The sequence below is a fragment of the Cricetulus griseus genome, chromosome 6 (genome assembly GCF_003668045.3).
Source record: "Cricetulus griseus strain 17A/GY chromosome 6, alternate assembly CriGri-PICRH-1.0, whole genome shotgun sequence".
In the NCBI taxonomy this organism is placed as follows: Eukaryota; Metazoa; Chordata; class Mammalia; order Rodentia; family Cricetidae; genus Cricetulus; species Cricetulus griseus.
Window position 1 is genome coordinate 48,137,610 of NC_048599.1, and position 23,108 is coordinate 48,160,717.

General features: G+C 41.7%; 1 protein-coding gene across 1 annotated transcript in view; it reads right to left on the bottom strand.

Annotated features, from left to right (window-relative positions):
• Positions 1-20,899, bottom strand: part of Ptpra (protein tyrosine phosphatase receptor type A) — a 106,999-nt gene extending 86,100 nt beyond the window's left edge. Inside the window, exon 1 of the mRNA XM_027421796.2 lies at positions 20,777-20,899. The gene's annotated coding sequence lies outside the window, so the exon portion shown is untranslated. The remainder of the gene's footprint in view (positions 1-20,776) is intronic.
• Positions 20,900-23,108: the final 2,209 nt, after the last annotated feature.

Consider the following 23,108-nt stretch of genomic DNA (forward strand, 5'->3'; position numbering starts at 1 on the left):
GAGTTTACTAGCCTAGTTTCCATGACTACAACAATCTGAAACCAGCTCCAGAGAATGTGTATCCTTGGAAACCAGCATTTTGCTTCCCTCAATTAAGAAAGGATGGAGGGAGGGTGGAAGGAAAGGAGGAAGGAAGAGGAGAGAGAGAGAGAGAGAGAGAGAGAGAGAGAGAGAGAGAGAGAGAGAAAGAAAGAGAGAGAGAGAATCAAAGCAAACGTCCTATCCCAAGCCAAGTTGCTCAGAAAGTTGTGTGGTACTTAGTGGAAAAGTTCAAATTAGTACCACAGAGAAAGGGCTTAAGATTTTTGTTCCAATCTTTAAAAGAACAGCAATATAAGCTGTACTAATAAAAACTTTATGAATCATATCTAAATGAAGAAAATGTTTAATAGTTTTTTTTAGCACCTTTCCTGTCCAACTACATGCTACTAACACCGGAATTCATGCATACCCTTGCATGTTCTGAAAGGGCCTTTTGTTTCAGGTGTTATACATTGTGAAATGTCAAAATGGAAGATTTTTTCCAAGTTATGAAACATTCAATATGGTCACCCAAATGCCTATATTTCCTAACATAAGTTATACTGCATTCACCTCACATTCTTCTTCATTTATTTTTGTTTGCTTGTTTTTGAGTTTTTTGAGACAGGGTTTCTCTGCATGGCTTGGGAGCCTATCCTGGAGCTAGCTCTTGTAGACCAGGCTGGTCTCAAACTCAAGAGTTCCACCTGCCTCTGCCTCCCGAGTGCTGGGACTAAAGGTGTGTACCACCACTGCCCGGCTCTTCATTTATTTTTTAAGACAGGATTTCATGTAGTTCAGGTTGGCCTTGAACTTCTTATGTAACCAAGGGTAACTTTGAACTCCTGATCCTTCTGCTTCCAAATCTCAAGTGCTGGGTGGAAGGTTTTAGGATTATTATTCAAGGGGGACACTAAGGCAGAGAAAAGAAGACAATTACCCTCCCTCTGCCTTCACCCAATAGAAACAAAAGTTTGCAATAGCCAGGTACGTGCCATTTTGTAAAGCTCTTTCAATACCTTTTTATTTCTCAATTTTTGCTCTCTCCACTCTCAGCTGATTCTGTTTACAGTCCCCAATCTAATAGACTCCTCCTTTCCTGCCTGCCTGCCAGGAACCAAAGACAGCCTGACAGTAAGGATGGACTATGGACTGCCCATTAACCCCATGATACTTCCTCTAAAATGCTTGAGAAGAGACCTACAGAATGGGTCTGATCTCTTCTCAGAGGCCCTGACATGCTGCTGTCTGTCTGTCCATCTATGCCATTAATAACTCATTGAACAAGCATCATTCCTCCATGATCTCTGCTTCAGTTCCTGCCCTGACTTCCCATCATGATAGACTGCAACCTGTAAGCCAAATAAACCCTTTCCTCTCCAAGTTGTTTCTGGTCATGGCCTTGATCACAACAGAAAACAAGCTAAGACAGAGGCTGTGTCCGCAAAGGCACAAGAAGTAGCTATTTTATAAGCTAACAATAATAGCCCAAGATAAATTTCAATCAATCTTGTGCTGCTTTGTGTTAGACCTAACATCCTATCACAAACAAAGTTAAATCTAACATCTGGATAAAACAAACAAACAAACCTTTAGAATGTATTAATCTAATAAAAGTCTAGGTCTACCAACCAAAGGGCCAAGAATGCTCTCAGACAGCATCTAAGCCTACAGCTGAGAATCTCCTTCATGTTATAAGCACTCAATGTTTCCACCAATGTATTTGAATGTGCCTTGACTGAAGACTTTCTTTGTTCTTTTACTACAAAAAAACTAAATGAATCTGCTTCCATGTCAGAACATGGAACTTAGGGCAACCTAGATCTGTGTTTCCAGAGTGAATGACCTCTCTTCTTCCAGTAGAAATAAGAGCTGTGCCTTTGACAAATCCCAAACCCAAAATCTTGCCCAGGGATTTGTGCTCATTAGTTTTGTCAACTTTATGGAAACACATGAGAAGAGGAAACCTCAACTGAGGGATTATTGCCATTAGATTGGCTTATGAACATGCCTGTGGGGCATTTTCTTGATTAATGATTGATAGGGTAAAGATTGTATATAAGAATAGACTATCAAACTTGAAGGGCTATTCTGTGGGGTGGCCAAGGATATTGCCTTATAGACAGAAGACTGCTGTCTCTACGGGATGTAGTGAAAAGAATGCGAGATGTATTTGTCAAAGTCAGAAAAAGGGAAAAGACAAAAAGGAAATTCTATTGGGTTAGAATGGAATTAGAGGTATTGTTGTGGAAAATGTGTTTGTTTATATGCATATGTATATTCAGACATGCATATCTATTTGTAATAATCTTAATATTCTGTAATTAATCATCTGGTACCTTGAAAGCAGATGCCAAGATGAGAACCAAAGTTATTTCCATTCATACCATCATTGTTTTTGAGGGCATGCACAAATCAAATTACAATGCAACCATACACACTGACCCAACATCTTCCCACCACTAGAGGAAGTGATTTCCACTCTTGTGGTCTCTGGCTCCTTGCCTTATGACCATCCTAGTGGTTTTCCATTTGGTCTTGCACAGCATGGTATATATCCCGCTTTTGGAAAACTATGGAATAATAAAGTTTTAGTGGTGTTGATCTGGGCTGCTACTCAGTTACCCCCATTAATTAGATCCCAGGAATTTAATAAAACAATTTCATAGAAAAGTGTGGTGACTCAGACTTGGAGGCTGAGGCAGGAGGATTGCTACAAGTTCTAAGTCAAACTAGGCTACAGAGTAAATGAGTCCTGTCTCAAGGACAAAAACAATTGTATTTCAGGGCTCAGGGTGTAAGAGAAATCACATCCTAGTTGCAAGAAGCACACACATTCTCAGATTTGATGCCCAACTATATTCTCTAAAAAGAACCAAAGTTCCTTGAAAAAAAAAAAAATGGTTGAGTCAGGTCAAGATGAGAATGAAAAATCATGTTATGCCCAAAAGAAAAAATAATGAGCACATGAAAAAAAGGACACAAGCTTGAAAGGATTGCCACTGGCTAAATCTAGGACAACTTGATCACCAAAAATAAGTTTAAAAATGAATAAAATAAAATAGGAAACCAGGTTGGTAACTTTACAATTTTAAAAGACAAAGTGAAAGCTTTTTCTTGTAGGAAATGTCAGATGAATGAGGAATGATAAATTTGTTTTTTAATTTGCCATCTGGCTACCACCATAGTAGTAATAGATTCAGTCATAAATCTTCAATGAATACTAAAATTTGTTGGTCAGAATTTGAAGTAGGCAATTTACATAACCTCAAAGTGTCACTCCCACAAAATGAGTATTATTTACTTATCAGTAAGTACAAAAATATCTTTCAGCTAACTTTTCAAAAGCTTATCAGACAACATCTTGACCATGTGATAAAATTGAACATAACCGACGGGCATTGGGGGCACTTGCCTTTAATCCCAGCATTCGGGAGGCAGAGACAGGCGGATCTCTGGGAGTTCGAGGCCAGCCTGGTCTCCAGAGCGAGTGCCAGGATAGGCTCCAAAGCTACACAGAGAAACTCTGTCTCAAAACACCCCCCAAAAAACCTTGAACATAACCTGTAATGGCACAAATGGACATGTGCCTCCTGGTGTGATGCAGGGACAAGCACACAATGCCTGTGGTGTTCTGCCAAAAATATACAATCTAAATCTACTCATGAGTGGATAGAGATGGCTTAACACTCAACAGCAAGCACTGCTCCTGCAGAGGACCTGACCTTGATTCTCACAGCTGCCTGGAACTTACAGTTCCAGGAAATCCAACAACTTCTCTGCACTCCATGGGCACCTGTACTCACACATGCATAAACCCGCATACACATACACACATATACACACAACGAAAACTAAAATAAATCCTCAACTCTATTCAAGAGGAATCATATTAACTCAGATTTAGGAAAGTTCTGAAAAATACTACACTAACACAAAAGTCAAATTAGGGACTAGAAAGACAGCTTAGTGGTTGTGAGTACTTGCTGCTCTTCCAGCACTTGCATGGTGGCACACAGATGTCCCTAACCCCAGTTCCAAGAGATCTATCACCCTCTTCTGTCCTCTGAGGGAGTCCTGTTAGGCACACATGCAGCCAGAACATTCATATACAGGAAATAAAAACAAGATTTTAAAAAATGTCAAATTACTAAAAAGAAGACTGAGAAATTACTCCTCTTTGAAAAAAAAAAAAAAAAAAAGACCAAAGAAACATGACAATTAGGTGTTAACAGTGAATAGTCCCTAAACCAGAAGTAAAAGAGGTGGAAAGGTGAGAAGGTTCCTAGTTTTCGTTTTTGCTGCAAAGACTGTAATCAAGAGATCGGTGCAATTTGAGAGGGGTACAGTTTCTCTTATCAATTTGAATGGACTGAGACACGTAGGAGGTTAGTGAAGTCCAATTCTAGGTGTGGATATAAATAAGCATTTCCAAGATCACAGCCACAGTAGCAACCAGGGGAAAAAGACTAACCACAGAGGTGTGTGGGTCCATCGGATAAACTAGCTGGAACAACAGGAAAGAAGGATCACCAGAGCAGATAAGCTAACACTGTCTCTGACTTTGTCACTCGTACTCTTTGCTTCCTGGCTGCCGTGAGATAAGCCACGAAGTTACACTTCACCAAAGGGCCATAGCAATGGCACCAAATGAGAAGGAGCTGAAAACCCCAAACAACGTTCCTTCATCACTATCTGAAAAATATTAGAATGAACAACTTTAAAATCAAAATCATTTTCAGTAGCAAGTTAATATCTACCAGTTTTCTTTAAACACTACTTTAAAATTTTCTACAATTATCTTTTTCAAAGAGGTTGTCCTGTTGGACTGATCAGGAAGTTACAGGTTTATTAGATAGGTTTCCTTTACAAGGAGTATTGGTTCAAGCCAGGCAGTGGCTTCTTATAAATCTTAGCACAGGGAAGGCAGAAGCAGGAAGAAAAAAAAAATCATAAGTGCCTGGGCTACTGAGAGAGATCTTAACTGGGGAAAAAAAAAAAAAAAAAAGGAAAGAGTACTAGCTCTATCTTACAGTACCCAGGGTGGGGTGGGGACAAAATGGTTCTATTGGAGTAAACCACTCACTAATGCTTACTAGTTACCATATTAGAGTTGAGATAAAGAAAAAAAAAAAAAACTGTAAAAACAAGTAAGACCCGTCTACAGCTCTACTCTCAAGAGAACAATTCAATATATGAAAGGAAGAAACTAATAAAATGTTGACACTAAGAGACTCATAAAAGACCAGGTTAGGGGTCTGAAGAGATGGCTTGGTAGGTAAGAGCTGTTAGTGCTCTTGCAGAGGACCTAGGTTTGGTTTTCAGTATCTACACGGTGCCTCACAACCATCTTTGTAATTACACTTCCAGAGGCTCTGGTGCCCTCTTCTGATTTCCATGGGCTCAAGGCATGTACACAGTGCACAACATATATGCAAGCCAAACGCATACACATAAAATAAAATAAGCAAATATAAAAAGAAGGAAACAAAACAAAGAAAAATGAGGTTAGGTGGCACATGCCTGTAATCCTAGCTCTCAGAAGGCCAAGGTGGGGAAGCTCAAGTCTGTGGCCATCCTACTAATAGAGCAACATCCTAGCTCAAAACAAACAAACAAACAAACAAAAAACATTAAATTCAAACGTCAAAGTTTTCTAGTACTGTTGGGCAGCATTTGAGATTTGAATCTAGTATGACAACACAAGATTCCTTCAAATACTTTTCTTTCTTCTGGTAGAGACTAAATATTCAGGATCCTATGCAAGTTCTCTACAACTGAAGAATACCTCCAGTTCTCTTTTGCTGTAACTTGGCCAGGTGAGCCTTGCAGTTACTGCACAGCCGGGTAGGCCTTGGATTAACCATCCTGCCTCAGACTCCTGAGCTAGGATCACAGGGATAGGTCACCAGGCCTGGCCACAAACTTCAAATCCTGAGGAGTATATACAAACAGAATTAATGTATGGCTTCTGTTTGTTTAAGATAAGGTTTCACTTTCTAGCCCATGGGAGTCTTTAGCCATTGGGACTCATTTTGCCTTAGCCTCCCAAGAGCTAGAATTACAGGTGTGGTGCACGATTCTTTGGATGGCTTCTTTTTAAATATTACTTTTCATACTGAAAGTTTTAGTCCTTTGTGATCAAAGCGATAATAAAAGGCAGAATGGGATGCTAAGTGAAGCTACCAAGGCTCAGTGAATAGTAAGTGAACTCAGTTCTGCTGCCGTCAAACTAAATGCACAAGTAATGCAAATCCATGCCTCAGTAAAATTATGTATCAGGAAACTGTAGACCATAAAATTCCCTCTAAGGGCAATATTTAATCTTCATGTTGTGTGGATTATCATACAAGTATATGGTCTACTACACAATTTGATAAAGTAACCTGAGGGAAAAAAAGCACAGCTGACTGGAGAGATAGCAGTTAAAAGCACTGGTGGCTCTCCCTGAGTTCTTTCCCAGCACCCACACAGTGGCTCATAATCCTCTGTAGCTCTAGTTCCAGGGAATTCAATGCCCTCTTCTCACCTCTGTGAGGACCAGGCACATATGTGGTGCACATACATCCATGCAAGCAAAATACTCATAAGCATAAAATAAATATTTTTTTAAAAAAGGAAGAAAAAAAACCAAAGAACTAATACTGAGATCAGACTTGGAGCAGTGAAGAAATACTGTTTGAAGCTGAGTTTAGTGACTCATTCCTATAATCCTAGCACTTGGGAGGTAGAGGCAAGAGGACAGAATTTGAAGCCAGCAAGACCATCTGCTTTAAAAAATAAATGTTGACACAACTCTAATAATGCTTCCTTCTTCACATACTAGTATATACTGTATGTCTCTTATAAGGGTATTTGAATTAGGTCTACCACAATAATTCAAAATAATTCCATTTTAATACCACATCTGTGGGAAGGACCTTTCTATAAATAAATTTCTTTACAAGGAGTACCATTCAGTCCACTTATAGAAGGTCTGGCACTGTAGAACAAGTATAACTCTGGAGCTGGGCAAACATGAGTTCAAGACCCAGATCAGACATTTAGAGCTACCATTTCTAGTCTTGCTATCTGATTTTGTAGAATGCTAAAAGGGTTCTGTGAGATAATGTGCTATATAGAAAGTGAATAACTGCTTCTGCTCTGGGACTAATTCATCTTTCATCAAAACTTTATGGCACCCACTGATTGAAGACAGCTGCTGTACAGCATAGTCCCTGCAGTCAACAACACTGCATGATGTGCTTACAAATGTAGGTAGGAATCCCATATTATGTATTCTTACTACAAAGATAAAAAGAAAATTAAAGTCACACACACACATGGAAATTTTTTTTTTCAGGTGATGGAGATGTTTTTACAATGATTGTGATGATGGCTGTACCATTTCACATGGCAAATCTCATCAAATTGTACACATTTAACATATACATTTTATTTTATTTATAAAATAAAGGTTGTTTTGTTGTTGTTGTTTTGAGACAGGATTTCAGAACTTCCAGAGATCCGCCTGCCTCTGACTCCCGATGCTGGGATTAAAGGCGTGTGCCACCTGGCTTCCATATGCATTTTAATACATATCACTGAATCTCATGTGCTGGCTTTTGTCATTTGACATAAACTGGAGTCACCTGGCAAAGAGGGAACTTCAATTGAGAAACTGCCCCCATGAGACTGGCCTGCAGGCACGGCTGGGGGAAGGAGGGCATTTTCTTAATACTTGATGTGGAAGAGCCCAATCTCTGTGGACAGTGCCATCCCTGGGCAGGTGGTCCTAGATTATACAAGAAAGCAAGCTGACCAAGCCATGGAAAGCCAGCCAGTAAGCTGCTTTCCTTCTGCCTGGTATCTCCTTCACTTCTGCCTCTAGGTTCCTGCTTGAATTCCTCTCCTGGCTTCCCTCAGTGATGTACTATATTGTGAAGGTGTAAGCTAAATAAAACCTTTCATTTCCAAGTTTCTTTTGGCCAGAATGTTTTATCACAACAACAGAAACCAACCAGAACACTTGTTTTTTTTTTTTCTTTTTAAAAAGCAAGTTGAATTAAAAAAAAAAAAAGCAAAAAAAAAAAAAAAAACCTTGTTCTGTTAACCAGTTTAGTTTTTTTTTTTTTTCAACCATGAAGTACTACGACAGATCATGAAACTAAAACAACCTCTCCATATAGCATGTAATCAAGAATGTGGAACAAGGAAGGAATAATGATTAGAGAATGCATAAGTCATATCTACCTGCAGACTGATGTGAGAAACATAGGTACATGAGAAACTGACCAAATCGGGCAAATTTGAGAGACAAAAACATAACATTCATGGCTCTGCAGAAACTCACCAGGGTGCCCATCAGTGTCCTGCCAATGACCAGCTTGCGGGCAGGGTGGATATCTCAATACACATACTACCAATGATATGAATAACAACATTTAACATTCTAGTGTAGCTGCTGGGTTGTTCTAGTCATCAAGACAAAGATTAGAAAACAGGTCAGTCCTGAGTCCGATGCAGGTGTCTGGGAAACACCTCAATGGGAAAACAAACAGGTTGTTGCTTATCAGATCTGATCTAAGGACAAATTTTTTCCCTCTAATTCACAAGAAACATGAAACCATAGACACACTCATGTCCTTCCAAGAATGTGTATAGCAAAACATGAGGCTGAGGATGGACTTTAGTAAGTCCAAGAGTGGTCAAAGGAAAATGGCCTGAGGGAAATGAGGAGAGACCAGAGAGGTAAAGAGAAACAGGACAGTGTGCCATGTAGTGGAAGGAAGCCTGCTCCAGAAGTAAACACTGTAGTTTATCGATTTACCCAATTCCTTTTTCCCTTTCTTTCCTCCCTGACCCTTTCTATATTCTCCTCTGGTAAAATCAGGAAGATTAAAAAAAAGTTTTGGCCAGGCAGCGGTGGCGCAAGCCTTTAGTCCCAGCACTCGGGAGGCAGAGGCAGGCAGATCTCTGTGAGTGAGACCAGCCTGGTCTACAAGAGCTAGTTCCAGGATGGGTTCCAAAGCCACAGAGAAACCCTTTCTCAAAAAAACAAAAACAAAACAAAAAAAAAACCCAAACAATAAAAGAAGTTTCTGTGATCATTCAAGCACATAGAACAACCACTAGCCATATTCAAGATGTTACATACACGGAGCCACCCTTGGAGGCAAAGTATCTCTATAAACAGAGCACGGAGTCTCTCCTTCCAGTCTCACACCCCTAACCACTGCATTACTGTAATCATGGCCCCATCTTTTCCATCTAATAACCTTGATTCTTCAAGACGGTAAAACTGTCCTCCAAAGCTGAGGGACATTATAACCCAGAAAGACAAGCTGTGAGTAATAAAACAAAGTATAGCAAAGTTATGGTACAAATACCTTTACGTTTAGGATGTGTTTTTTTAGTGTTGGTGGTTTAGGTCTAGCCAACAAAAAGCACTGGTCTTACAGAACCTGCTCTGCTGCTTTTGCAAGTTTAACTCCTTACAGTCAGATTGCTCAACTCTTAAGGAGACGGTGTGAAGGTGGTTCACTCTGACAGGGCAACTACTGGGTGTGCTTGCTGGACTTGAATATATAAATAAAGTAATGCATTTGAAACACCTGGGGAGTTCAATTCAATGATTGAGGGGGTTAGGAGAATTTCATCTGTGAAATTTTAACATTTATTCAAAAAAGTAAAGAAAGACAAAATACAGAAAAAGAATAAAAGTGTCCCCATTTGTACAAAGTTACCATTTACAACTACAATTAAACAAGACTAAAGAAAACTTGGATTTTACTGCCACTTTACTAGGTTAATTTACAGCCCTTCTATACACAAAAGCCCCAATCCAATCCACACACAGAACTGCTACTCTATCCACTGTCTGCTCCAATAGAGCACCTTCAAAGCAGGACTTCTGAAAACTAAGTAAGCAATCTGCAGGGTAGCAGGGACCCACCTGTCTCTCCCTCCCTTGTGCCCAGGGAATTATGTTACAAGGATGTGCCATTATGCCTAGCAGGTTCAACTGGATTCAAGAGGACTGAACTGAGGTCCTGATGTTTGCCCAAACTCCTAAGGATGCTTTTATAAAAGGTGTTAGGATAAAGTGCCTAGAGGATCTTGGTGGATTCTGTGGCAGGCGGGAGTGGAGGGTGGGGGGCACGGCACAGTACAAACATGCCAGGCAGACAGAGCTTAAGTAATAGGTTTTATTAGAAGGGGGAGGGAGGGGGGAAGGAAAGAGACAAAGAGACAGAGAGAGGACAGAAGACAAGAGGGAGACAGGAAATGTCCTGTCTGCCCCTGGGGAACAGCAGGAAAGAGAGAGCATTAAGCATGGGGGTCTTTCTTTTAAAGGGGTCCTTTGCACCTGTGTGCAGACTACATAGCCATGGAACTCTGGGATGACCAGGGTACTGCCTGAGTGCATTCTGCCAGGTGACAGGGGCAGTCTAGCATAATGTCTGGATCCTTACAAAAGGGAAGCTGTAGGTTGGGGAAAAGAGAAATTATCTTTTACTATAATTCTCTCCATATTTTAACATATACAAGCATTAATTACTTAAACATGTATATAATTTTAAAATGTAAAAAATTAGCAAAAACAGAACCCAAAACGTGGGGTTTTTTTGTTTTTTGTTTTGTTTTGTTTTGAATTTCTTACTCACCCTAGTCACTCACTAGTGACAACTACTGCCAGCAACACTATAGTACTGAGTGTTCATTAAACGAACAAATGGATCTTCTTGAACCCACGAACTAGAAGCAAGATCTAAGGCCACAGTCAACCTCCCTGGGTGGCTGCTGCTTCTCAACTATGAGGACTCCGTAAACCCGTGCTCAGACCTGGGAAAGAGGGTTCTATCTGGGAGCCACTGTCAACTCAGGTGTTGCTACAAAATGAGAAGGCCCAGCCAAGAGTAGGGAGCACTGGAGGGCAGTCACAATACAGGCGCAGGCACCAAGTTACTGACAGACCTCACTCCTTGCAGAGTACTGTTGCCAGCACTCTAGCAACAGTACTTGGGGCTGGATTTCAATTTCTTCTTCCACTCACCAGTAACCCTCTCTTCCAAAGCCCCAAATCTGGAACTTTTTTTTTTTTCTTTTCTTTCTTTTTTTGCCCCCTAGGGTTTCTCTGTGTAATAGTCCTGGCTGTCCTGGAACTCAATCTGTAGACCAAGCTGGTCTCGAACTCACAGAGATCTGCCTGCCTCTGCCTCCCAAGTGCCACCCCAAGTATGGAACTATTAATACTTTTATTGCTTAATCATATTTGTCCCAATGACATCACATGCCTTCACACTAAAGCAGTTCCAAATGCCAGTTTCAGGGGGTCTAATGCCCCAGAGATCTGACATCCTTTTCTGCCCTCTGCAGGCACCAAGCATGCAATGGGTACACAGACATACATGCAGGCAAATCAAACATTCACATAAAATAAAAATTTTTAAATATGTTTTCATGTGAGCCTCCAAGCTATGAAGTGTTTTGCTATGCAAGCCCGATAGCCCGAGTTCAATCCCAGAACCCATGTAAAGGAAGAGAGAGTCTACTCCACAAAGTTGTTTGACATGTGTGCTGTAGCATGTGTACCCCTTTTCACACACATCATATAAACATACAATAACAACAAATAAAAATAAAGGTATTTTTTATGTGATCCATGAAACTAAATATTTTTCATTGTAGCTGAAAACCTACCTTTCCTTTTTCTCTCCTTTCCTCGTTGATACTGAACCCAAGACCTTGTGCATGCCAGACAAGCACTATAACACTAAACTAAATTGCCATCCTTTTAAAGCTCTCATTCTGGTATTCTGTAACAAAGCAGCGCAGAAGTCTGACTTCAAGTCAACATGTGGGAATAATGGACAACAGTAAACATGGTTCCAAAGGAAGGAGCTCTATAATGTAATATTGTCCCACCTTCAGTAATATAGACACTAGGCTTTAATTCTGGATATAGGGTTGAGGAAATGGCGCAATGAGTAAAGTACTTACCACAGAACACATAAATATAATGACCTGAGTTTGGATCCCCAGTGCCCACGGAAAAAGCTGGGCGCAGTGGCACTGAGGAGGCAGGGAGAGACTAGTGGATGCTTGGAGCTCACTGGCTGGCTAGCCTAGTTGAATCTGTGAACTCCAGATTCAGTAAGAGCCCATTAAAAAATGGACAGAGTGCAGAAGACTTCCAATGTTGACTTCTGAAGACCCACATGCACACAGCAACACAAATACCATCCTCCAACACACACACACACACACACACACACACACACACACACACACACACACACACACACACACACACACACCTGGGCAAGGTTATCCACACACACAATCCCAGAACTCAAGAGGCTGAGAGAGGAAGACTGTAAAGTCAAGACCAGCCAGTACACCTAAATCCCACTTCATACCTTCCCCTGCCGGGAAAAAAAAAAAAAAAAAAAGAACCCCAGAACCATAAAAATAAATAAATGACTTGGTCTAGCAAATGTCCACCTTCTCTGATGCATAAACTCTTAACAACTAATAGATGTCACTTTTTTACAAATGGGTTTGAAATCTATTAAAACTCTTCAATTGAACTGTTGTCTACCAGTACCTGCCAGGGAAGCATGAGGCCCTCAATTTGATTGCTAGAGGCCATTTAAAAGGTAGGCATGCTGGTGTACACTTATGATTCCAGTGATGGGAGATGAAGGAAAATTCCTGGGGTTCACTGGCCGGACAGCATGAACTACACGATTTAATCAAGCTAGTGAAAGACTATCTTAAAAAACATAAAACAAAAAGCAGGGTGGGTGGGTGGGTGTGTGTGTGTGTGTGTTGGGAGTATGGAGAGATGGCTCCGCAGTTAAAACTACACATTACTCTTGTAGAGGATCCAAGTTCAGTTTGCAGTATCCATGTCAGTTGACTCACAACCACCTGTAACTGTAGTTCCAGGGCAGCCAATGCACTCTTCTGGCCTACTCCTTCCTCACAAGCATCTGGGTATGGTGTTCTATACATGCAACCCCCAAAATAAAATCTTTTTAAAATAACAAGGTAAGGAGTGGTGAGACGATTTATTTGGAAAAAGTGCTTGCTGCCGAGCCTGACAGTCTGAATTGGATCCTCAGGACCCACGCGGTGGAAGGAAAGAAGCAACTCCCACAAGTTGCGCTCTCACCTACACCCACACGCCACAGCATGAATGTACACACACAAAATAAATAAATGCAAAATTTTTAAAAAAAATTTTAAAGTGTCTCTGATACTCAAGGAACACCTGAATTGATCACTGGCCTCCACATATGTATGCATATGTACATGTACCTACAAGAACAAACACACAAAACAAATCCTATGCCTCATACTCAGTTTTTATAATTACCAATACATGTTAATTCTTATCTCATCTATAATCCTTCAGATACATTGAATATTTTAAAGCAACTTCCAGACATTATTTTATCCCTAAGTACTTCAGCTCTTATCTCTAAGACTGAAACAGTCTACCTTTTTAAATGTATCAAAAACTATTAACATATGTAAAAAATTAAAATCCTTTAAAAATCATCTACTATTTGAGGGCTACTCAAGTTATTCCCAACGGCCTTGAAAGTATCTTTTTACAATGGTGTAGATAGAAATAAGGTCTGCACATTACAGTTAGCTGATGTCTAATCTTCTAAATATGCAGTTGTTCCTCTTGTTCTCTTGGCTTAAATTTGAAGTCACTATGCTCCCTTTGCTCTATAGTATTTCTCACATCATAATTAATAACATTCTACAAACTGTTATATTCAGAAACTTAGTTTTTAATTTAATTTGTGGAGGAGGAAACAAGAATATCCATGAATGATGTCATGCTCTTCCTATCCTGTCACACACAGGAGTTAAGTTTAGTAGTTCTGCCAGTTTTGAAGGTGGTACGGTTTATCATAAGACTCAGTTTGACCCATCATTCTAAAGTCCCTTAAATGACTTCAACTGTTAGTGACAATCAATGCACAGGTCTTAATCATTACATAAAAGCTTTATTTTATAGAAACAGATTTAAGACATTTTTATCAGATTATGAAATCCTGTTTACCAGTTCCTCATGTGTAGGATTATGAGAAATTTTTAAAAGATGGAACAAATCACAATGGCATTCTAAGTTTCTAAGTCTGTAAAATCAAACCACAAATCAAAACTACATAGCCACTAAGATGACTAGTGCTGAAAAATAAAGACAGTAAATGTTGACAAGGATGTGGAGAAACAGACGTTCTCAGATAGCTGCTAGGATTGCCAGATGAGGCAATGGTTCTGGAAAACAGTTCTGCAGTCCCTTGGCAAATTAAACAGAGGTAACCATTTGGTTTAGCAACTCTGGTGCTAGATCTATAGGCCCAATAAGTTATATACACAAAACCTTCACAAATGGGAAAAGGGATTTGCAAATCATATGCCTAATAAGAGAACATATCTAGAATGCAAAAAGAACTCAATAATAAAGGAAATGTTTTTAAAAATAGGTAAATAATCTGAATAGACAGTTTTTCAAGTAACATATACTAATAGCCAATATGCACATGGAGACACTCAACTTTTTGTTGTTGCTTTGAGACAGGATTTCTCTGTGTAGTATTGGCTGTTCTTTCTAAGAAAAGGAAAGGAGTTACTTTCAGGGCTAGAGAAATGACTCAGAGGTTTAAAGATTGTACTGTTCTTTCGGAGAACCTGAGTTTGGTTCCTAGCACCTATATAAGATGAGTCACAACTGCCTATTACTCTAGCTCCAAGGGACCCAATGCCATTTTCTGCCTTCTGTGGGCACCTGCATTCATGTGCACATACTATGCATATGCATAATATAAAAATAAAAATAATTTAAAAGCAGTTACTTTCTCATTCATTATCAAATAAACACCACTGGCGTCAGAGAGAAGGCTCTATAGGTGCAGAGGATACAAGTTCAATTCAAGCTGCTCACAATTGCCACTCTAGTCTGGAGCAGTGATTCTCAATCTGTGGGTCACGACCCCTTTGGGGTTTGCATATCAGATATCCTGTATACCAGATATTAACATTAAGATTTCATATCAGGGGCAGTGGTGGCACACGCCTTTAATCCCAGCACTCGGGAGGCAGAGGCGGGTGGACCTCTATGAGTTCAAGGCCAGCCTGGTCTACAGAATGAGTTCTAGGACAGGCTCCAAAGCTACAACGAAACCTTGTTTGAAAAACAAAACAAACAAAGATTTCATATCTGTAGCAAAATTACAGTTATGAAGTAGGAACAAAATAGTTTTATGGTTGGGGTCACCACAACTTGAGGAACTGTATTAAAGAATGCCAGAATTAGGAAGGTTGAGAACCAATGCCATAGATGATCTAACAGCTTCTCACTGCCTCCTCAAAAGCCTGCATGAACACACTGTACAGAGAGCAGGTACACACACATACATATAGAAAAATAAAAAATAATGAATCTTAAAAAAATAACTACCTTACTTGAAGAGATCGGCCACAGATTTTTCTTCTAATATTCTTTGTTAGGCAGCAAAAAAGTTGGCAATTTGTTTTGGTTTTTTTTTAAATGGGGTCTCAGCTGGCCTCATTTAATCCTCTTTCTTCAACTTCTGAGGGAATGGGGATTACAGGTATGTACTACTAAGCCTAGCAAAAATTGGCACAAGAATTATGGAAGTTGTGATGGCTATGGTTGTCAACTTGACTACATCTGGAAATTAACTAAAACCCAAGTGGCTGGGTACACCAGTGAGGGATTTTTCTTAATTAAATCATTTGAAGTGGGGAGAGCCACCTTTAATCTGAGTCACACCTTCTGCTGGCAGCCTAAATAAAGGACATGGAAGAAGGAAGCTTTTTGCTTTTTGCCTGCTTGCTCTCATTGGCAAGTCCATTTCTTCACTGGCATTAGTGCCTACTTCTTTGGAATTCTGGCACACACTGAAGCCAAGCTGAGACATCCAGCCTTGTGGACTGAACAACTACTGGACTCTTAGACCTTATGTTGGTAGGCAGCCATTGCTAGACTAGCTGGACTACAGCCTATAAGCCATTCTAATAAAACGGGGTGGAGGGTGGGGGGAGAGTTTCATTCTGTAAGTTCTGTTCCTCTAGAGAACCCTGACTAACACACAAGTCATCAACTCTACCACAAGATAACAAGAGAATGGTAACACCTGACTCGTTTGCCCACAGGCGGGGACAAGGAACAGAGTTTCTTCTTCATGTACATGTATGTGTGGAAGTATAAAACTGCACACATACCTGTGTGTATGGAAGCTAGAGGACAACCTAAAGTGTCAAGATTTCTTAGGAGTCATCCTCCTTTTTGTGTGTGTTTATTTATTTAATTTAAAAATACTGTGTGTGTGCATGTTCACCCCACAGAAGCCAGGTGTCCAAACCCCTGGAGCTAGAGTTCCTAGCAGCTGAGAGTTTGCCAGATGTAGATACCATTAGCTAAACTCTGATTCTCTGCAAGAGCAGTACTCACTCTTATGGCTAGTCTATTTCTTTTCTTAAAGTTTTATTTTTTTGGTTATTTTTAATTGTGTATGTGGACATGAGTGTAGGTGCCCTTAGAGACCAGAGATGGCAGAGCCCCTGGAGCTGGAGTTATGTAAGAGGTTGTCAGCCAATTGATGTGGTTACTAAAAAACGAACTCTAGTCTTCTGCAAAAATACTCAGTGCTCTTAACCACTGAGCCATATCTCTAGCTCCTATACATATATATATTTTTTCCTTTTTTTTTTCTTTTTGGTTTTTCAACAAGGTTGTTTTCTCTGGTAACAACCTTGCTGTCCTGGAACTCTCTTTGTAAACCAGGCTGGCCTCGAACTCACAGAAATCCTCCTGCCTCTGCCTCTGCCTCTGCCTCCCAAGTGTTGGGATTAAAAATGTATGCCATTACTGTGTGGCATATATTTTTAAGAAAAAGAGTAGGATTTGTCTGTAATAGCACTGTCCAAAAGCCAATTAACAGTGACAATACTGCAAATTAATTCAACTTCAACACTAACTCTCTGATTCAGTGAGCCCTCTTGAGGGGTAAGTGTCCAATTCATCCAAAGGTAACTGTGCAAAGAAAAAAAGGAAGGAATTATACAGACTTCACAAACTACATGGAATACTACATTTCAAACAAGATACAGAAATTTTATGATATTAAAATTTCTGAAACTGTATTCAATATGTACTAATTACAAACAAAATCCATGTCAATACACTGACACAACCGAATGTGAATTTAGAGTAAATGCAGTTTTATTTAGTGGATTCTCTTTTCCATAGAGGATATATTAAAATAAAACTTAACTTTAGGATAGTTAAGTTTGCTGCTCAGCTTTATTATGTCTGTGTTATACTACTGCTATTTCTGCACCTGGGACTAAAGAAAAAATTTTTCTTCTGTTTTGGAATTTGGAACACTTACTAATTCCTGCACTAAAAGTAAGAAGACAAGATTCTGTATTTGGCCAGCTTCCTGCTTCAAACTCAAGCCTGTGTCTCATTTCTCCACATGAAGGCCACAATAATAATGCAGCACTGTTTACAAACTAATGCTGAGACCCTCCAGATATGGTACTGGGAAAATACAAACACCAGAGCTGCAGAAAGTAAACCACCATCATCCAGTTCTGATCTTCTTGAACAAATCACATGACTCCTTCTGAACTAGGCTGCAGCAGGAGAGGGAAATGGCATATGACCATTGGAAAAGCATCCCAGGTGATTCTGCTGGGTATTGTGATTTACACTTACTGATCCACAGTTTAAAGGACAGAATAAATGGCACTATTTCAAAGAGGTGGCAATTTGTTGGTATGTCTACAAATAAAAAAAAAATACACAAAGGTCTTTTGATCCGATAGTTCCATTTCTTAAAATACATCGTTCAGATAATTGTACATACAAACATATAGCTAAATATCCAGAAGGATGTTCATTGTATTACTGTAAGAGAAAAACATAGAAATAAATGTTTGACATAAAGACTAGTTACAAATACAAATAATAGTCCTATGTACAGACAAAACAGCTTATTATACAGCTGTATAACAAAGTAAGAAATGTGAATACTGGTTGTTCTTCAAGAAGACCTGAGTTCAATTCTCTGCACCCATATGGCAGTTCACAGTGGTCTATAGTTCTGGTTCCATGGGCTCCAACAACCTTTCTGGCCCGCAAGGGTACTTGGTCCGCAAGCTGTACACAGACATTTATGCAGGTAAAACAACCATACACACACATTTTCTAACTAACTTTTTAAAAAAGAAATGTCAATTCAAAGAGTAAGCAAAAGTTTCTGTTAATATGGGATGGGTTCCTAAACATCTAATTTAGAAAAAGTGAGGTGTGACTGGTATGGCCACAGAGAGAGGAGCAGATGCATGTTTATAAAGGAGTAGGGTTTATGGAAAGCCACAGATGCTCAGCATTTCAGCCATCCTTGGGAAGGAGTTAGCAGATAAGAGGACAGGAAGATTTTCTTCCTCTACATACCCTTTTGAATGCTAGAATTTCCCTCTCCAATGCTTTAATTATCTTTCCCCAAACTGAGTAAGAATCTATCTCAAGAGAAATAATCATGCTCTGGGTATAAAAGAATGTGATTCTACTTCTGGGGGTCCGGGCCACTACCTCCTAAACTGCACAGGTAACAATTGGGGGCATTATTGCCCCCAAATGACTTCCCCAAGTCCCTGACTCTTGGTGCCTCTAACATTGTCAAAACCCTAACACAACAAAATAAGTCTTCACTCTGATCCTAAGCTCACCTCCAGTCCACCTATACGTCTTCCCAGTTCCTCCAAGATGGCTTGTGTTCCCTCCCCTCTCCTATATGTGCAGTCTATAATATACAAATTATAGGATGTCTCCTTTAGGATTTGAAGACCTTCTCCCAGGAAAGCCTTCCCAGACTACCCAGGCAGAGGCTCTGGAAAGAGATTGTCAGAATTCAAATTCTGTTTCCTCATCTGTCTACTCATTTCTAGTCCTGATGAGCCCTTATAATTATTGAAAAGATTAAGCGAGATAATTCATGTAAGGCATTTATTATATAGCCTGTCACAGGCAAATAGAAAACAGCAATTATTATTGCTCTAATAGCACCTATGATGTAACTGTTTATATCCATCTACCTGCCCTGCATTGGTCTATAATCTTCTCAAAGATAAGAATATGACTTTCTCACTTTCATTTTGAATCCCAAGCACTTTGCCTGGCAAATAGGTGACATATGAATGTACTAAATCAAGGGGTTTGCTTTTCTGGTTCTGTGTTCACCCACATACTAAATCAGTGGCTAAAAGGTACCCAGTGAATAGTCTCCTGGATCCAAGCATGCCTCAGAGTAAACTCGGGCCACTTGGGGCAGAGAGGGGTAAAAAGTAACTAAGGAGTTTTTGGCCTTTCAAGGGCAGATTAGAAGCAAGTAGGATATAAAGCCTACCAGTCTCTCCATGATGACTACTTCTGGGTGCTGGGTGCCACAGACATGGAGAGACAGTGAGTATGAAGATCCTAACCCACACTCCAAACAGGCCTTCAGGAAACACTAGGAAACATTCCTCTTGGCAAGTAGTTAAGAATCTACAAGATAACTAGGAAGAATTCTAACAGGGAAAACCTGAAGAAGACACAGCCCCTGTCCTCAAGAAGTTTCTCGAATGAAAAGAACTCTAAAGGAACACCTGGAACATGGCAAGAAAAGGTGGGAGGAAAGGGGAACCCAGAAAGCAAAAACCTCCCCAAGTATGAAGGATCAGGCAAGCAGCTCTGAATGGCTAAACACTGGGTGGAAAGCAAGGAGAATGCAAGGATCGAGGTAACCATAAAAGATCAAGTTCAGGCGAGATTGTCAAGAGCCTTGTAGAAAATGATAATGCGTTTAGGGTTCCATTCATCTCATGGGGGAAGGAAAATGACAGCATCACATCTATGTTTTTGAAAGCAGTATCCAAGCTGTCCTAGTTAATCCTCATCCACCATCTTTTGGCTCTCTGGCTGCTTCAATAGTTAGCAGGTAACAAGTGATGCCATATCCGGGGGCATGAGACTGGTTTTCAAAAGGGATTCCCTCTCCTGGCCAAGGGCTTCGGCCGGCATTACTCTAAGAGGGTTTGGAGCATTCCTTTTTTGTCTTTCCTGTCTTACAAATATCATCACTGACAACGCCAAAACCCCGAATCTATCAGGATCAGCTCTGCCTTTGTAGTTTTTAATTTCAGGAAATACAATTAGGAGTTAGCCCCCTACCCCAAGCGGCAATTTTTAAGATTTACTGAAAGTAAACAGAAGAGATATGCGTTCCCAAGAGGCTCGTTTTGAATTCTGGGCAGCTCTGAGTCCATATTTTCCTTCTGAAGCATACACAACAGTTGGGATCGGGCGGCAGCGAGGGGCTTGGGAGGAGGAGCAGGGAAGGGTTTCAAGAGAGAGTAGAAATGATCACTGCGTGAGCCACCTTTCTCCTCCCACTAAATGGACCTGAGCAAATACCGTTCTCGCTGCTCAAAGTTTTTTTTTTTCTTTCAGAATGAACTATGGCAGCGCCCTGGCCCGGGCCCCAGGAGGACGTCCGCAAAGTTCCAGCCTGTCCGTGTCCCGCACGTTTCCGGGACCCCCTCCCCCTGTCCACCGTGCCAGGATGCACAAGCCGGAGGCGCTGCTCCGGGAAAGGATCCAGGGACGGCTCCCACGCGCGGCCGGGCCATCCCACCTTCCCAAGCCCACCCGACGGCGGCAGGCGCGAATGCTTACCGAGCCCGGCGCTGGGCGGGACCGCGGGGGACGCGCACAGCAGCTCCGCCTCAGCACCGCGGTGGCGGCGACTCGGCCCGCCGCTCCCCTCAGGGCCGCCGCCCGGTCCGCTGCTCGAAGCCCCGCGGCGGCGGCGGCGGCGCCCTCGCCTCCATGGCGAGGAGAAGCGGCAGAGAGAGGTCTGGGCGGGAGGCTGCGATGGCGGCGTGGTCCAGGGGGGTCTGTGCTAGATGCCCCCGCAAGTCCCTGTCAGCGCCTCACTCACCGCTGCCTCACTCCCGACGCGGCCTGGGCTGTAAGGCGCTTCGTCATTGGCCATTGAGAGACGGGCGCTGGTTCGCTGACGCTAGGCGGGCGTCTCCGCCTCCACGGGCCCCACCCCTGCGCGCCGAGCTGCGCCGCGGAGTTTCCCAGGAGCTGAGGGGGGCGGGGGGGGGGGTCTCCGGGTACCAAGACAAGATGCTCCCCACCCTGCGGAGGCGCCTGTCTCCTGACACCACCATCCTCTACCTCGCCATAGTCCTAGGCCCCTGGGCATGGGCTTCCTTCCCAGTTTACAGATGAGGAAACTGACACCAGGCACAAGCCACGCCAGAATGTACCAACTGGGGAGCTTAGGCATCTCTCCACCCCTTTCCAAATGTGATCCTTTCTGCGAGGTACTTAAAGGATGAAGAATGTAATTGTGAGGAGAGAGGTATTTGCCTAGTCTCTAGAACGGATCTTGCTCTGTGGATGTCATCTTTAATAAACCAGCCCACATCATCCCCACCCGAACCCCAGGGAAATCTCTCTTGCTTTCCAGATGTGGATGCTGGGCCCGAGGCTCTAGAGCTGGGTGGAAGCGCGGCACGTGGTGCTCTGTCGCGGGCGGGGAGATGCCTTTTGATACAGGCCTGGTGGTGGTGGAAGGGAAGATTGAGAGCACTGTGAGACCAGAGGTGCGGACTGTGTTCTCATACGTCTGGGCATCAATCCCTCGCCTAGAGCTCCAAAGCCATCTGGCGGCGCTTTGGGAGGTAGCGCTTCCAGTTGCGCACCTTGCTTGTTTTAAGACCTGTGGCGCCAAGTTAGTACTCTATGCACACGCTTCTGTATTTGTGGAATAAATGTGTAGTGACCAGAGCCAGGGCCTGGGAATTAAGTTGAAATAGGCCTTCTTTAAACTTTTTTCCCCCTGGGTATTAAAACTCCTCGAGTAAGGTTTGATTCTGACTCAGCCTCTCCCTCGGCAGGTTCATCCCAGAGACAGCCTACCCAAGACCTCTATTCAGTCTCCTAAATGTCAGATTCCAGCCAATGAGGACTGCTCCTCTTACATGTGCAAGGAGCAGATTTCCTGGGAAGTACAAGGTCTATCAGAGATGCAAATACACAGCAAATCGAAACGTGACTAAATGAAAGTTCTGGTTTTGCACTGGAACTCAATGCATGAAAAAACAAAACCAACACACACACACACACACACACACACACAAAAAAAAAAAAAAATCGGAAAACACTAAGTGCTAAGAGAGCAGCCCCACGGCCTTAGAGCAAACCCTATCAGCCAAGTCTTTCCTTATCTACAGCTAACCTACACTGTTTTATTTTTATTTGAACTTACAGGATCATAAAGGATTTGTCATTCTAATATTTGGTAATGTAATTAAAATAAATAGAACAAGTGGTTCTCCATGAGACCATGTGAAAGACACTGCTGGATTTGACCACACTTGGGAAAACTTGTGGAGAGGTGTGGAAGACAGAGCCCTGGGTTTCCAGGTCTGTCCTGACACTTCTGGAACATTCCAGGTACATGAAGCTTGGCAAAGTAACCCATTCTCAGAAAACTCCAAGTTTCTTTTCTCCATATAATATTCAAGCAGGAATATCTGCATAGGAATGACCCACCCTAGAGACCATGGGAAGGAAGGCTCAATGTAGACAACTACATGGAGTTTTTATAAGAACACAGTCTCAAGCTGCCTTCCTGGTGAAACTGGCCCGGCTCTTGTCCTCCCTGACTCCTGGTCCTTTTCAGAGCCCCCTATATCATTAGCAAAACCAGAGCTTGGGATAAAAAAAGGAGGAACCCAGAGAATGATAAGTTGGAGTCCCCCTGCTCCATACTGCATTGGTGGTACCTGTAGGTAGGAATGACCTGGAATTTCGGGGCTGGAGGACAGGATTAAGGAGCCCTGCTTCCCCTCTCTAGCTCACCTTTCTGTCTAGTCACTGAAACGAGTTGTCCTCTCAATAGTTCTGGATGCAGATCATGTACTGGATGCTGCAGAGAGCATTTCAGGGGAGATGTCAGCTATCAGGAGCTTACATTCTGGGGTGTAAATGG